This window comes from Suricata suricatta, chromosome 1 (genome assembly GCF_006229205.1).
Source record: "Suricata suricatta isolate VVHF042 chromosome 1, meerkat_22Aug2017_6uvM2_HiC, whole genome shotgun sequence".
NCBI classification, from domain to species: Eukaryota; Metazoa; Chordata; class Mammalia; order Carnivora; family Herpestidae; genus Suricata; species Suricata suricatta.
The window spans coordinates 42,730,971-42,746,986 of record NC_043700.1 but is presented as its reverse complement, the minus strand read 5'-3'; positions in this window follow the sequence as shown (position 1 = coordinate 42,746,986).

Genomic DNA, 16,016 nt, shown 5'->3' with positions numbered 1-16,016 from the left:
AGTGACGGCAATTAGGAACTCAAGCTTTAGCATCCGGGGATGGATTTAAGCTCTACCACTACAGCTATCTGGATGTATAACTTTAGACAAGAGAAGAAGACTAGAGAAACCATACTGAGCCTCTGTTTGTTTTCTCATCTATAAAAATAACCCAGGGCCTGCCATATTTTCAGACTATGTATATTAAATACAATAATGCATATAAAATGCTTAGCACAGTGCCTGGAACACTATAAGCATTTAGTATAAATAAACAGCAGTTACATAGCTTTTAAAAATTGCTTCATAATATTAATGTTTAAATACAGGTATCAATAAAATATTATCTGCAAATATAGTTATTGCCATGCTGAATATGCCTTTGAAAAATTTTTTAAAAGAAATGTAAGTTTGCCATTTTCTCAAGTAGTTCTGCAACTATTCTGTTTGAATTCCATAACTACGTCTGAGATACCACTCTATGCCCTTTCTTCCTTCCTTCCTTCCTTCCTTCCTTCCCTCCTTCCTTTTGTTCCTTTGTTTGCATGGTGAACAACCATACTTCTTTAAAGATTAAAAATGAAATCCAGAAGCACTGCAGCGAAAACAAGCTTCCAAAGTGTTTAAGTCTGACAGCACATTTTTTGAGGGTTTGGATGTCTTAAATAATTTTTTCAGTCTTTTTTATACTATGTGTCCAGATTCTTCCTGAAGAATGGATTTGCTAAAAAAACAAACAAACAAACAAACAAAAACACTAAAGGGGCAGACTAACTCCCTTTAAATATCACAACTTTCCAGGCAGAATTAACTAGCTTTGACTCAGAGTGCAAACACTCACATTATTTATTTCAACCCATTTTCACTCAGCCCTCAGGTTATCTGTGCAGGCAACCTGACCCCAGGCAAGATGTATACATTGTTAATATTGCTGATATATACATAGCTCTCTTTAGCTGGTTTACACAGAGCACATTCAGACAAATGATTTAAGAAGCCCCCTGTTACTTGGCCGATAAAAGGATATGTGTCCACGGGCCAGGGTGAAGAGAGGGAGAGGTAGGTGCTCCCGGAATGTGGAACATGCCAATTTATGATGACATCCTGACTAACAAGTCTTACCACTTTAAAACACTAATCCAAGGTGGGAGGGAGGGGGAGGCACCTGGGTGACTCAGTTGGTTAAGGGTCTGATTCTTGATTTCAGCTCAGGTCATGATTGCATGGTTCATGGGTTCAAGCCCCACACACATCAGGCTCTACACTGACAGCACAGAGCCCGCTCAGGATTCTTTCGTTCTCTCTCTCTCTCTCCATCTCTCTCTCTCTCAAAATAAATAAACTTAAAGAAAATAAAACACCAAATAGGAGAGACACTGTGTTGTTGGAGGCAAGCTTTCCTACCTCATGATTAATTAGACAAGCCACATGGCCATAATCATTCTAGAAGTTTCTCCTTCCAGTCTTGTCTTCCTCTCTCCTACCTAGAAATTTGGAGAACATCAGAGCTATGAGGCACTTCAGAACCTGACCATCAAAAACACATTATCAGCAGTAGTAGGCATACTGATGGTAGTACTTTAATGTAGATAGCATGATAATCTTAACTGATGACTTTGGTTTGATTTGCCAAGAATACTCCCGAAAGGACGTCCTTCACAGCCCAACGCTGCCTCTGGGCAGCAAGCAATAGCATTCCAACATGGTTGTGACCTGAGTTCACCACCAGCAAATAACCTTTTGCTTTATTTCACTTGTGTGGCCATACCACAGGTAAATTGTGATTTCTAGGAGTCATTTTTAAATACTAAAAAGATCTCATGGATCTGTGAGCATCTTAGAGTCCACATTAAATACCATTTACTAGTTTGAGTCTGTCCTGTGATGGATAGGCAAATTATCAAAGGTCACATAGCTGGTAAGAAAGCCCCTCATCTGGTGACCTTTGTGCTGTACCGCATCCACCCAGGAAAGAATGAATATTCACATAAAACACTGAACCAAAGAAGCAGCTGTTGTGCCCAAGTTTTTAAAATCGCCCCAAATCATCCCAAAACAAACACCAGAGACTGCTAGGGAGACCGAGTCACGCCTGCAAAAGCAAAGGGCCTTTATTACAAGCTTAAGCTCGGGCTCACAGTCTCCAGCCGACCCGCTGGCCACCTGGAGAGAGCCCCGAACAAAGGCAGGGCCGGGCCTTTTATACCTTTGGGAGGGGGAGTTACAGGAAATGATGACAGGTGTACAGTGATCCAATCCCTACCCCCCCCCCAACACTGGCAGTTGTGGGAGCCAGTCACACCATCCGGAGCACTGACCAATCAGAGTGGGCCCAGGATGCCCCATGTGGGGCATACTAGGCCCGCCTCTAGAAAGGTCAAAGGTAACTGCCGGCCTTCCCCGATTGGGCGCGCAGGAGTTGTCCCTCCTTAATGCGCGCCCTTTCAGGAGAAGCCGTTGCCTTCCCCTTTAAGTAAAGGGGAAGGCTGGATCCGACCTGCGGCCTGCGGGGGAACGCCCCCCACCACTGCAGGGCGCATCTCCACCAAGGAGGTGCACCGCGACCGGCTCGGGAAGGCTGGGATGGCCCTGTGGTGAGGGCCAGATCGGACCTGCATCCTTACATAGCCAGTTTCAAATGGATGCACATCAGTGTTCCAACATTCACCAATCAACCCTTGGAGAATTTCCTGGATAGCAAATTAACCCTAGAGAAACAGACCTCCAGTAAAGGCTTGCCTGGAGGTATGCCAGAATTTTCTGGGGAAACAGACCTAAATACACCTCACCTTTAACTGGCCTGACCCATATCAAGGATGGCGGACTCCGGAACTCTGCTTTGCTGTTATTAAACCTGACAGAGCGTGTTGACCAGGCCACCTACAGATGTTCTAACAACTCCCGGCCACCTCTACGGTCTTTATGTCCCTGCCCCTGCTGTAACCCTCCTCAAAGGACCGATGCTCCAATGCCCAGCCAAGGCTGCAGGAAGCAGTTAGTCCAGTCCAAAACAAACTTTGTAGCAGCTCATTAACTCTTCTGTATCAACCCAGGGTAATCTCAACTCACCCAGAGTGAGATCTGGGGGTGGAGAGGGGAATACTCCATCTTTCAAACTCATTCCTTTCATCCTTTACATAAACCTTCAAAGCCCAGCACCAATCAGATCCCTCAAGATGAAGATCACTTTGGAAAGCAGATCCACATTTATCTGTAACTATTTCTTTTGGTTAGTTTTGGGGGGGGGGTGTTTGTTTTGGGGTTTTTTTGTTTTGTTTTGTTTTTGGGTTTTGATTGATGGAAACGGACAGAGAGGAGTTGAAAGGAAATAGAGAAAGGCCTTGAAGAAGCTCAGAAACATAAACATGGACAGTTGTGCCTTAAGATAAACAGGAACTAACTTGTATGATGCTTGTAAACAGTGACCCAAGCAGGGATCATTCAATGTCCGTGATAATAATTAAATGAGGTGTCAACTTTGGCCTCGCTCTGAATATTGAAAAGCGACTCTTCATACAACTCAGTAGCAAGAAAACAAACAATCCAATTAAAACATGGGCAGAGAAGAGTAGACATTTTTCCAAAGAAGACATCCAGATGGCCAACAGGCACATGAGCTGGTGCTCAACATCCCCAGTCATCCAGCAATGAAGTCAAAACACAATGAGCTTACACCTCTCACCTGTTAGAATGGCTATCAGAAAAAGACAAGAGAAAATGTTGGTGAAAGGGATCCCTTATGCACAGTTGGTGGGAATATAAATTGCCAGAAACAGTATGGTGGGGCTTTAAAAGATATTTCAATACAATTATCATATAATCCAGCAATCTCACTTCTGGGTATAGAGCCAAAGGAAATGAAAACAGAGTATCAGGGACATATCTGCACTCCCATGTTCACTACAGTATTATTCTCAGTAGCCAAGATATAGAAACAACCTAAGTGTCCATCAACAGATGAATGGATAAAGAAGTTGTGGAACATACATATATAATACATGGAATATATACAATATAATGGGTATGTTCAGCCATGAGAAAGAGATATATAGATATATCCATCCTATCAATTCTTTTTCTCTAGAGAACACTATATAGCTTCCTAAAATAGAATCAAACACACTACATTTCCATGACTGACTTACAACATAGCTATAGGCATGGGAACAATCAGAGCCACGCAAGATGGGGATGCAGGACGGTAGGATTATGAGCAATACTTTAATAATTTTTTTTACATTTTTTTAAGTTTACTTATTTATTTTGAGAGGGAGAGAGAGTGAGCAGGGGAGGGGAAGAGAGAGAGGGAGAGGGAGAATTCAAAGCAGGCTCCACACTGTCAGCACAGAGCCCGTCATGGGGCTTGAGCTCACAAATCATGAGATCGTGACCTGAGCCAAAATAAAGAGTCAGACGCTTAAAGGACTGAGCCATCTAGATGCCCCCATACATCTTTATATTTTTACTTCCCAAATGTTTCATAATGTACATATAGAGCTTTTGTAACATGATTTTTAAGGAGTAGTGTAAGGAGTATAATAATAGGTTGATCTAAGTCTCCTTACACTCAAAGCAATTGGTTGTTAATTGTTTTGACTCAGAAAAGAACTTTCCAATAATTTAGCCTAAGTCTCTGCAGACAGGAGTACCCCTCCCAGGCCAGACTTCCAGGACCACACCCCACCCCTGCCAGCAGAGACTTTCCCTTCCCCCAAGTTCCCTGATGCAGAAGACAACCCTATTTCCTCTCCCCAAGACTCTGCTTTAGATGTCTGAAAACAGCTTACCTCTGAGTCCTGAGCCTTTCCCCCAACGTAAGTCTCCTCAGTTCCTTCAGCAATTTCTTAAGTGCCTTCCCACAGCCCAGTTTCCCTCAGATTTACCAGTGTCTTTCCTAAAGTGTGGCATCCATGAACGGATCCAATATTCAAGATAGGGATAAATATATTGTTCTTGATCTAACAATGACCACCAACTATATCTTTCTTTTTCTTTTCTTTCTGCCTTGCCTCCCCTCATATAAGGATCTTAAACAATGTAAAAGATAAAAAAAAAAAAAGACAGATGGTAGACAGAGAGAGAGAGAGAGAGAGAGAGAGAGAGAGAGAGAGGGAGAGGGACAGATAAAGATATGTAATACCAAGATAAGGCACTAACCCTACCAATCTGTGAAAAGGCCTGGCAGCAAGCTTTGTTTTCACATCCCAGACTTTCTGCCTATGTGCAACCCCCACCCCAGAACACACTCAGGCTCGCATCCATAAAGAGCTTCATCCTCTCTTCTCAACAAAGAGATCTAGCAGGAGATGCATTTCCTGGAGTTTGGCTCTATTTTCCAAAGTGACCACTCTTACTTAGTAAACCCCAATTCCTACCAATATGCCTATGGTCAATAGTAGTTTTCTATGCCCTAACCCAAGAGTATTTGTATTTTAACAGAGAATCATACCTTCACCCACGAGTCACTCAGATCTAGGTGAAGGACATTAAGGAGAACTATGAAGAAGTTGAGTATTATCATTTCCACTTGACAGATTTAATAAATTAGGCCATGAGAATTTTAGAGATGTTGCCAGAGGCCAGCCCACTTGTGAGTGGAGAGTGGAGGTCCCAATGACTGACTGTACACTGCACTGACCGTCCCTCAGGTCAGTCCTCAGCCTCCAAATCCTTTGGCCTTTGCCTGCCTTCTCTAGCAACATCCTCTTTCTCCAAACATAGTGTCTAAGGAGTTTCACTGCCTTTCCTCCTCCCATATTGAAGACTGCTCTCAATTGCTTTTCATACAAAGGTGTTAAATACTAGTAGACATTGTCTGTCCAGTAGGTTGTCAATAAAAGAGATTGAAATGATCAGTAATTCAACTCTGACGGTCCATTTTGAATATCAGGCTGGAGCATGGGAGAATTCCTCTGAAATCATACCAAACTTGCTTACTTGTCACATGCCTAATGATTAAGAATGGAGAGCAACTGTAAGTGCTAGGAGGGCTGTCTCTCCTTCCCTTCCCGGAGTCCCAGCACTTACCACGTGGGCGAGCACACAGTAAGACCTCAGTAAACACTACTGAGCGATAAAAAAGCATCAAATGCCAGCCACCTGGCAAAACATTCCATAGACCTGCCAGGGATGCCAAAGCTACTTTGCGTCATGACAATGCTGAACTTCCCAGGAAGGAGAGACCTGAGGCAGAGGGGAATCCATGTAGAGCCATGCTCCAAACCTGACGTATGCCACCGACAAAAGAAAAAAGAGATGTTAGAAAATAATCACTAAACAACAGGACTCATTCATCACAGTCAGCAGGTATTGACAGCCTTGCAAGAGGCCAGCACTGTGAGAAAGACAGATGGTACCAGGATGAATAACCTAGGGACCCCACTCTCAAGAAGCTCACACCCAATCTTGGGGAGCCTGGGTGGCTCCGTCAGTTAAGCATAGGAATTCAGCTCAGGTCATGATCTCACAGCTCGTGGGTTCAAGCCCTGCATCGGGCTCTGTGCTAATAGCGTGGAGCCTGGAGCCTAGAGCCTGCTTCAGATTCTGTGTCTGCCTCTCTCTCCCCCTCACCCACCCACACTCTGTCTCTCTCTCTCTCTCTCTCTCTCTCTCTCTCTCAAAAATAAATTTAGGGGCGCCTGGGTGGCTCAGTTGGTTGAGCGTCCAACTTCAGCTCAGGTCATGATCTCATGGTTTGTGGGTTCGAGTCACACATCGGGCTCTGTACTGACTGCTAGCTCAGAGCCTGGAGACTGCTTCAGATGCTGCGTCTCTTTCTCTCTCTACCCCTCCCCTATTCACGCTGTCTCTCAAAAATAAATAAATGTAAAAAAATCTTTTAAAATAATAAAATAATAAATTTCTTTTAAAATTTACACCATGACACAGACATGTTAAAAGATCATTGTATGTGTCAAAGTCAAGGGGAACTCCTCCTCCCCTGTCCCATGGAGATGGTATCTGGAAACTAAGAAAAATCTAATGAAAACTATTGCCAACTGGCTGACACCTAAGGGCACTGGTAGCAACCACGGTAGAATACCACTTAACACACTAATGGTAGGTTTCGTTGTTCGGCAGCAGAGTGGAGAAGGAATCGACTTTCCTCACCTGAGCTCAGTTGGGTTGCTAACCTTGGCAGGGTGAGCTCGGCTTTAGTTTAAATTGGTGGGAGATCATACTGAGACGTGAGCATCAGCTTCCATTCATCTTCTGAGCATCCGAGCCTCTTTCCACACCAACCAGAGGTAGCACTGAAAAACCGGGACAACTTCATCCCCATCCCACCAAAGCAAGAGGTGCTCGAATTTCTAAATCACAGGAGTGGGCAGGGGCCTACACTTCCTGTGGGCAGGGCGGGGCTGGGAAAGGCACTGAGAGCATAGCTGAGGGGACATTAAAAGAGCAAAGGAGGAGAAAATAGGGTGGGAGACGGGAAGCAGCCCCTCTGGACCTCCTCTTTTCAAAGGCCCGCATGTGTAACCCCCTTCCCAAACACTAAGAGGAAGCAAGCAAATTAGGTGCAGATATAAACTCCATTCAGTCTGCCCTGGCCTGTACCGTCCCTCAGTAAAGATGCTATTTCTTCCACTGTGACAGTGTCTGGCCCCAGAAGACTGGAGAAACTCTGGGAACAGTCAGGCTGCACAGCCAGGGCTGGAGAGGCACCCATTTCTTACCCCTTAAATTTCCCCCCTCCGTGGGGTGAAGTCACCATTAATTAGCATCAGCTGCCTAGAAGAGGTCTGTGTCTCAGAGACAGGGAAACTAAATCCCCGAGTAATCCTTCTTTATTAAACAGTAAGAATTTAAAAGGATGAAGAAAATGATCCCCACTTGGATTTTTATAAAACATTACAGTAGATACAATGATAAAGATGCAGATAAGAACAGTAGCTAGAACTGACTGAGAACCTGCTAAAGGTCTGGTGCTACGGTCACGTTATTAAAGGTGACCCTTCCACTATCCCTATGAATTAAATAATATCATTCCCAGTCAACAAATGCCAAACCGAGTTTCAAAATTAAAAGTATCTTGCCCATCTGCGCTGACAGTGCAGAGCCTGCTTAAGATCCTCTCTCTCCCTCTCTCTCTGCCCCCTCCTGCTCATTTACACGCATTCACATGCACACCCACCCACTCTCTCTCTCTCTCTCTCAAAAATAGACAAATTTTTAAAAAGGAAAAACAAGCTAAAATACTTACAAAAAAAAAATATCTGCCCAAGGCCTCAGTGCTACTAATTTATGTCCGGGCCACTCTTCCTCTAAAGTCTTTGTTCTTTTTTCACAGCCATGCTCACATGTATCCAGACTTCAGAGGAATGTAGACAGAAGCAGGGCTTAAGGAAGGCTTCCTGGAGGTTTCCCCCAAACTGGATCTTAAAGGATGAACATGAATGATTCAAAGAAGGGGCAGGCAGAGGAAAGAGACCATCTTCACCAAGGTACGTGACAGTCGAGGCAAAGGCATGATGCAGGAAGGAGCCTGGCGTGGACTGACCATGCCAACATAGCCCGGGTTGTCAGAGCATAATCCTGGGGCAGGCAGGAAGGAAGGGCAGAAGAGACAGAAAGATCTGGAGAGGCTACTTTGTGCTGGGCCCTGTATGTGATGTTAAGAAGCTTGGACTCTATCCTGTAGACTGCGTGGAAAGTTTTAAAAGGGGGGGATGACACAGCCAGATCAGCCTTTTAAGCAGATCACCATGGCAGATGTGTGAAGGGTGGATTTAACAGGGACAAGATTAGAGGCAGAGCAAAGTCAGGAAATCATTACACCATAAGCTGAAAATTAATAAAGACTTAAATTGGGATGTTCATGACAGGAATGGAGATGAGGGGATGAATTCAAAAACTAATTGGAAAGAAAACTTGTTGGATCCTGGTTGATGTTTTAGATGTGTATGAGAAAGGGGCACATGTGGCATGCAAGTCCCCAGGAGCAGAGCGGGTTTAAGGAGACCACGAGTCAGTGAAGATGCTGAGCTTAGGTGTCTGTGGGCTGTCGGGTAGAGATGTGGTGGAAGACACACATCTGGTTCTCCCAAGAGGAAGTCGTCTGCAGCTAGGCAGTAAGGAAGTCCTATGTATGGGTGAGCGTTTCCAGGAGGAAGGGCACTGGGCCAAGGACAGGCTCCAAAGGACCCAAACACTGAAAAGTGGACAGAAGAGGAGCCCCTGAAGGAGACAGTCAATACGTGATTGGAAAGGCGTAAACAAATCAGGAGACTGTGGAGTTCTGAGAGCCAAAATACCATACTTAAAGAAAGCAAAAGTTACCGATAATGTCAGATTCAGGAGCACCTGTGTGACTCAATAGGCTTAGCATTCAACTCTTGATTTTGGCTAAGGTCATGATTTCACAGTTCGTGAGTTCAAGCCCCATGTCAGACTCTCCCTGACAGTTGAAATCTGCTTATGATTCTCTCTCTGCTTCTCTCTCTCCCTCTCCCCTGTTCTCTCTGTCTCTTTCTGTCTCTCAAAAATAAATAAACTTTAAAAAATAGTGTCATATTCAGAAGAAAGCTACAGAAAACTCGGAATTTAAAAAAGAAATCACCCGGACATGGCCATTAGGGAGACTTTGGTGCCTTCCAAAGAGCAACGTCAGTACAAGTCTGGAGGAGAAGGAAGTGGCCTCAGGAGTTAGAGATCAAGGAACCGTTTGCGGGACCTGCGTGTTGTCAGGAAGGGAAAGAAGCACTAGGTTCCTAGACTGAGAGGAAGGGACCATTAAGAGAGAAAAAGACTGAGGATATTCACGAAGATGGAGAGGAGCAAGGGGCGGGGAGGGGTGATGCAGCAGTGCCGAGGGTGGCAGGAGATGTGGCCAGAAGCACCGGCAAAGCAGTTGGCCGTGAACATGAGGCACAGCTGAGCTCTGTATAGTGGGAGCAGTTAGAAAAGTGTATAGGAAAAGTAAAGGTACTGAGGAAAACATGCCTCGGTTTTCTTAATGAAGTAGGAAGGAAGCCCACATGAACCTAAAGGGATGTTAACCGCCCAATGGTGTGACTAACTGCAACAGTCTTCGGGAAGCAGGGGCTGGGGAGGGCGTGGGATGCTGTTAAGTAAAGCCTTGAGAAACCCTGGAAGATACTAGATGTTAGGAGTCAAAGAGTGAGCCTAAGAAGCTCTACATGGGGCAGTTCCTGGAGATGACAAAACTCACTTTACGAGAATCCCCCTCGAAAAAGTACCATCTTACGATTCCCACCCTGGTACCAGTCCTGGAGAAAGACAAGCTTCCTGGAAATAGCCTGTCCTCGAATAAGTTGAGCTTAATCATGAGAATCAGAAGCTGCTAGTTTGGTGTTATCCATCCTAAAAATGAACTGGGAGCACTGGGAGGTTTGCAGCCAGCTCAGGGGCACAGGACTCTCCCTCCCCTCTGGCATGTGTAGGATTTCTCTGCTTTTCCATTTAGGGCACTCCTAGGAGCCAGTTTCAGCCATTACATTACATCTTGCCTGCCCTTCTCCTCATCTGCAGGTCTATTTCTCTTCTAATAAAAGACAGTGTTTCTGCATCAGAGGTTTTAAATCAAACTCTTCAAACCAGTTAGTTCCATCCTCCTTGACCCACATTGCGGCCTTCTCTACTTCCAGGCTGACTCCTCCACTTCCGGCTAACTTCCCTTCTAATACTTGCAAACTGCACCCTCTGGAAACCCCACTTACATCTTTGAAAGGCACTCCCTCCACCAACTCACGTTATCTGAAGCTGGCCTTCCCCCCCACGACATCACTTCGCTTGAAGCCCTCTACGACACGGAGGGCACGTTTCTGCATCCCGTATACTGCCGTCATCAGACTTCGGCCGCTGGCTCACTAGCTTCTCCCCACCTTAATCACTGCCCTCATCCTGGGCACTACCTTCCCAGCACCTTGGCTTAGTTGCCCCAGGTTGATCATGGGCTGCAACTGCTCTACAGCCAGAATCTTAGCCTCAGAGACACAGGGGCCACCTCCAGTGAAAACAGCCTGTCCTCCCTGCACCCCTTGCTCTCTCTCCCTTCTCTCGTCTCTTTTTATGACATTAACGAAGTGATGCATAAGCGTAGCTCTGAGGTCACACAATACTATAAGGTTAACAAATATTTACAATATTTTTCTGAAACCCCCATTTTTAAAGTAGGCTCTATGCCCATTGCAGAGCCCAACCTACAACTCTGAATTCAAGACCTGAGCTGATATCAAGAGTCAGATGCTTAACTAACTGAGCCACCCAGGCACCCCTGAAGTCCCCATTTTTTCTAAATAGCCCAGATCGTCATGAGGCAGAATGCCAACCACCTCTCACCATCCCCCTCAGCTCCTTCTTCCTGCCCATGGGCTATGCTTATCCAAGAGCCCCCCAACATCCCAACCAGGCATGCTCCTCAGGATGATTGAAGAAATAACTAAACATTCACAACTGGAAAGATACACCATCCCAAATGTGTGGTTTCCATTCTCAGCTGAACTGCTGAGTCTGCTCAGATACACTGTTACCCACCCCAGGCCAGCTCTCTGGCCTGATCTCTGCCAGAAGGATTCTAGTTTGGGGAGGTACTTTTTTTTTTTTAATTTTGTTTTATGTCTTTATTTTGAGAGACAGAGACAGAGAGTGAGCAGGGGAGGGGCAGAGAGAGAGAGGGAGACACAGAATCTGAAGCAGGCTCCAGGCTCTGAGCTGTCAGCACAGAGCCCAACGCAGGGCTCAAACCCACAGACTGTGAGATCATGACCTGAACTGAAGATGGATGCCCAACAGACTGAGCCATCCAGGGGCCCCAGAAGGATTCTAGTTTTAATACTCTGCTCAAACTGTCTCCCCTGACACCTCCGGTCTTCAAGCTAAATTGCCTTATTTCACAAAGAAAACAGGTGCTCTCTGGCAGGAGCTCTCTCAAATGCATCTGTGCCTACACCTACCTTTCCTTTCCTGGACCTGTCTCCTGAGGTGAATCCATCCATGCACCCCCGCTTTAGATCCTATCCATGCGAAACTGATGCCCTCTCTTTTTTCTGGATCTCCCATCTCTCTATCAAATTTTAGCTTATAAATGAGCCTCTGCCATCTTTAAAAACAAAAGTTTCTACGACCCAAGGCCCCACCTCTGAGCTGTCAGCACAGAGCCTGACATAGGGCTCAAACTCATGAACCATGAGATCAAGACCTGAGCCTAAGTCTGATGCTTAACCAACTGAGCCACCCAGGTGCCCCATCCATCTACACTTCCCATTAACTTTTTATGTTTTGACATTATCTTCCACTTTCCTACTACGGAAAATGAGGATTCAGTCCCCTTCACTAACCCTTTCCCATCCCTCACCAGGCACACAAATCTTGCTATCCTTCCCTCCATTGTCCCTAGACAGTTTTATCATGATTAGTGGGGAAATTATGATACAACCTTTACATTAATATGTCTACAAGATTTTCACTCAATTGTAAGCTGTGATTATGTTCTTCCTTGTACACATTTCGTTTTACAAAATTGCCTCTTTTTCTTCAACCTTTCTATGTATCTATCTGTAATTCAGCCTCACATGTTTCGAAAAAAGTAAAAATCTTCTCAATATGGTGGAGCACCTCAGAAAATCTACCACTTGCTGTGTTCTCTAATATCCCTATTACATCCTAGTTTTGGTGGAGCACATCCTCTTGTAGCTTTATTAGAAAGGGTGGAAGGAAGGCACATAGTTTTGAAGTCTGCCTTCACTCTTGAGGGTGATTTTCTCAGGACTACGGTTCTACACTGGAAATCCTTTTCTCTCAGAATGTTGAAGGCACTGCCGCACCATCTCCAAACAGTTGAGAAGTCCCTTGCCTTTCTGATCCCTGGTCCTTTGTATGAAACTGACTTTGTCCCTGATAGCTTTTGAAAACTTGTCTTTATCCTCAGGGCACATCCTGATACACCACAATGATATGCCTTGTGTGAGGACTGCTTCCCATCAGTTCTGCCAGGCGCTCACGAGGGCCTTTTGGATTGGACATGCAAGGCTTCAGAAGCTTTGGAAATTTTGTCCCAATTTTTAAAATATATAATTAACCCCCTCTATTTTCTTTTTTCTCTCTTTCTGTAGCTCCTAATAGACATTTGACTTTTGATTCCCTAATTTTCCCATCTTTTCTATTTTCCATAACTTCCTCTTTTAGTTCTTTCTGGAAGGCTTCCTCAGCATTATCCACAGACTTTTACAAGCTCTGCTATGGTACTTTAACTATCAAAAGCCCTCTTCTATTCTCTAAACATTTCTTTATATAATATTCCATTCTTATTTCATAGCTATATTCCTTCTTATCTCTTGATGGGATGGATCATTGTCTTTTGAATGTTTCTTATGTCTCTACTTCTTTTTTCCATTCATTAATTTGTCAGGGCCTCTGTCTTATACATTTTAATCTTGCCTCAAACCTTTGGTGATTCTCATCTTCTTCCTTCACGCATGGCCAGGGCTAGTTGCCTGATGAGTTTCAGAGAAGAGTTGGAGAAGATGCTTGGATATATATTCTGCTTGGTCTTTGGCTGGGGCAGGCCGCTTTCCCCAGAATGGGATCTCCAGTCTCCCTGGCTGGCTGCCTCATGAACTGAGTTCAGCAGCAGAAGGGACTGTGAGAATCTCACTGCTCCATGCGCAGAGCTTCCCTTCATGCCTCCCTCCAGCACACCAGCTGAAGGCCAGACTACATCTCCCATCTTGGGGGTAGAGGACGAGGAAGCAGAAAGACGGGCAGCTGCCTGAGGACAGAGTGACTGTGTGTGTCTACATGGTTTTTATGCAAATTTTCCACCAAGCTCTCTGCCTGTGCCCCTTCCTCATGTCCTGGCTTCTAGAGGGACCTGTTGCCTTTGACTCCTAAGGTCCTCAGGGCTTGTGCAGCAAGAAAGGGTTTGTTCCTCACAGACGTCACCCCTCCAATTAGGTGTTAGCTCTCTCTGAAGGAGAAGAAGTCAAGGTGGGAGAGAGAGAAAGAGGGAAGGGAAGGAGGGAGAAAGGAAGGAAAGAAGGGAGAGGGGGAAGGAAGGAAACATGTACTGAATAGCTGTTATGCACCAGAACCTGTCTGTGCTGGGCCTTTTACATAAAGGAACATACTTTCATCCCAACAACAACTCTTGTAGGCGGGCACTGGTACCATCATTCACATCGTACCATTGAAGAACCACTATTTAGAGTTGAGTTAACTTGGCCAAGGTCATGCCGTTAGTGAATGCCTGCATTCAAACACAGGAGTCTGCGATCTCCCCTCCCCCCGACCCATGTTCCTTTCCTCTACTTGGTGCTAAGACATATCCAAGACCTGGGGTCTGCAGGCCACCTCCAAGGTCACATAGCGTAGACACTTCCCGCTCTGCCTTCCATCCTCTGGATCCCCCCAAGCCCTGTGGGCCTTCTAGGGCGGTGGGCAGAATATTTTATATTCTCACTGGAAGAGGCCCAAGGCGCTGTGTTCTCAGCTGCTTGGGCTGAGATCTGAAGCCCAGACCCAGCCACTGACGTCACTCAGCATGCCCTCCACTTCCACCAGGCCGTTTATGCTGGCACAGCGAGAGAGCAAGGTTGGCGGGAAGGCGATCAGCCCAAACAGGATTAATAAGAGGCAGCTGGGCTTTAAAAGCCTTCTTGACAATGTAAAGAAACTAAGTCAGATGTTTTTGGAAAAGACTTCTGAATAACTGTGTCCGGCTCTTCGTCTCCTTCTGTTGCCACTCTCACACTTCCTTCCCAGGCACTTGAACCAAGGGTGTCTGTTGCTTTTCTCAGCATAATGGACGATAACCCGATTGGCTCAGGTCAGACATGGATTGGTGGTGGTGTCTGAGTGCTGAGTGGCACCCAGGATGAAACATTTAGCCAGGCCGTCACTCAGCTCACCCCCCAAGTGTCCTGGTACCTCACTCACCGCTCTCTAGTCCCTGCCCTGCTGGGCAGAGCTGGTATGGGGAAATGGGCACAGGGGGCAGGCAGGGATTAGCCCCTTTGTAGATTCGCCTACAAGCTGCACTGGTACCACCGCAGAGGTGTGCATTCCTGAGAAAAACCGTGACCTCCAGGGAATGAAAAATCCCAACTACAAACTAAGATATACCAGGCACATACTAGACGCTGGGCAATGTGTTAGGGTCCTTCACATGCTTTTATCTCCAGACTTCATCAAGCCCTGCCCAGGCTATCTTCTCAAACCGTTCCAAATCCTTCCCATCCACAAAGGACAGATCTTACCTACCTCTTCTGTGAAGCCTTTCCTGGCCAAGTTCTCTCCCTGAGACCGGGACCCCACTAGTATTTTCTGTCCACCCACCCTGCCCTTATTCATATGATTTACGTTGAGGACATAAGTGGCTGTTCACATCAGTCCATGATTCCCTTGGAAGACGCCACAAAGAAACAACATATTTTATATTCAGAGCCAAAAGGAATCCCTCATAAAGAATGAGCATTTTCTTTCTTTTCTGATGATGAGATCTTTATAACTCGTCGTGTTTCCTTCTTTGCCTACTGAAAAGCTCCAAGCACAAGGGCAGTTTAACTCCGGTTAGGAGTCTCAGGATGATCTTTGCCCTATAAGGAAGTGACATGCAAGCTGAGACCTAAAAGATGGGGGAAAGAAGAACACTTAGCCAGATGAAGACTGAAGAAAACGTCATTCCATTCTGAAAGGGCAGCACGTACTAAGGTCCTGGGGCAGAAGATAACTCAAAGCTCAGTGTGACTAGAACATGCTGAGTGAAAAAGAGCGATACTAGTGAGACTGTAATGAGTTTTAGACCCTCCAAGACAGCTAAGCCAGTTTTTACAGGCCGTGCAGGTGAAGTCCCACTGCACTGTGAGGTGCTTGAAGAGTTTCATGTGTAGGCATGACAAGCCAATTTATCTTTTAGGGTTATTCCTCAAGCATCTCTGTGGAAAATACACTGGAAAGAGACAAAAGCAGGAAGAAGATCAGTCAAAAAGCCATTGCAGGTTGGCCAGTAAGAGGTGATGGTGATCTGGCCAGGATGTATCAGTGGGCGTGAAAGGGGAGGCACAGAATCAGGATGC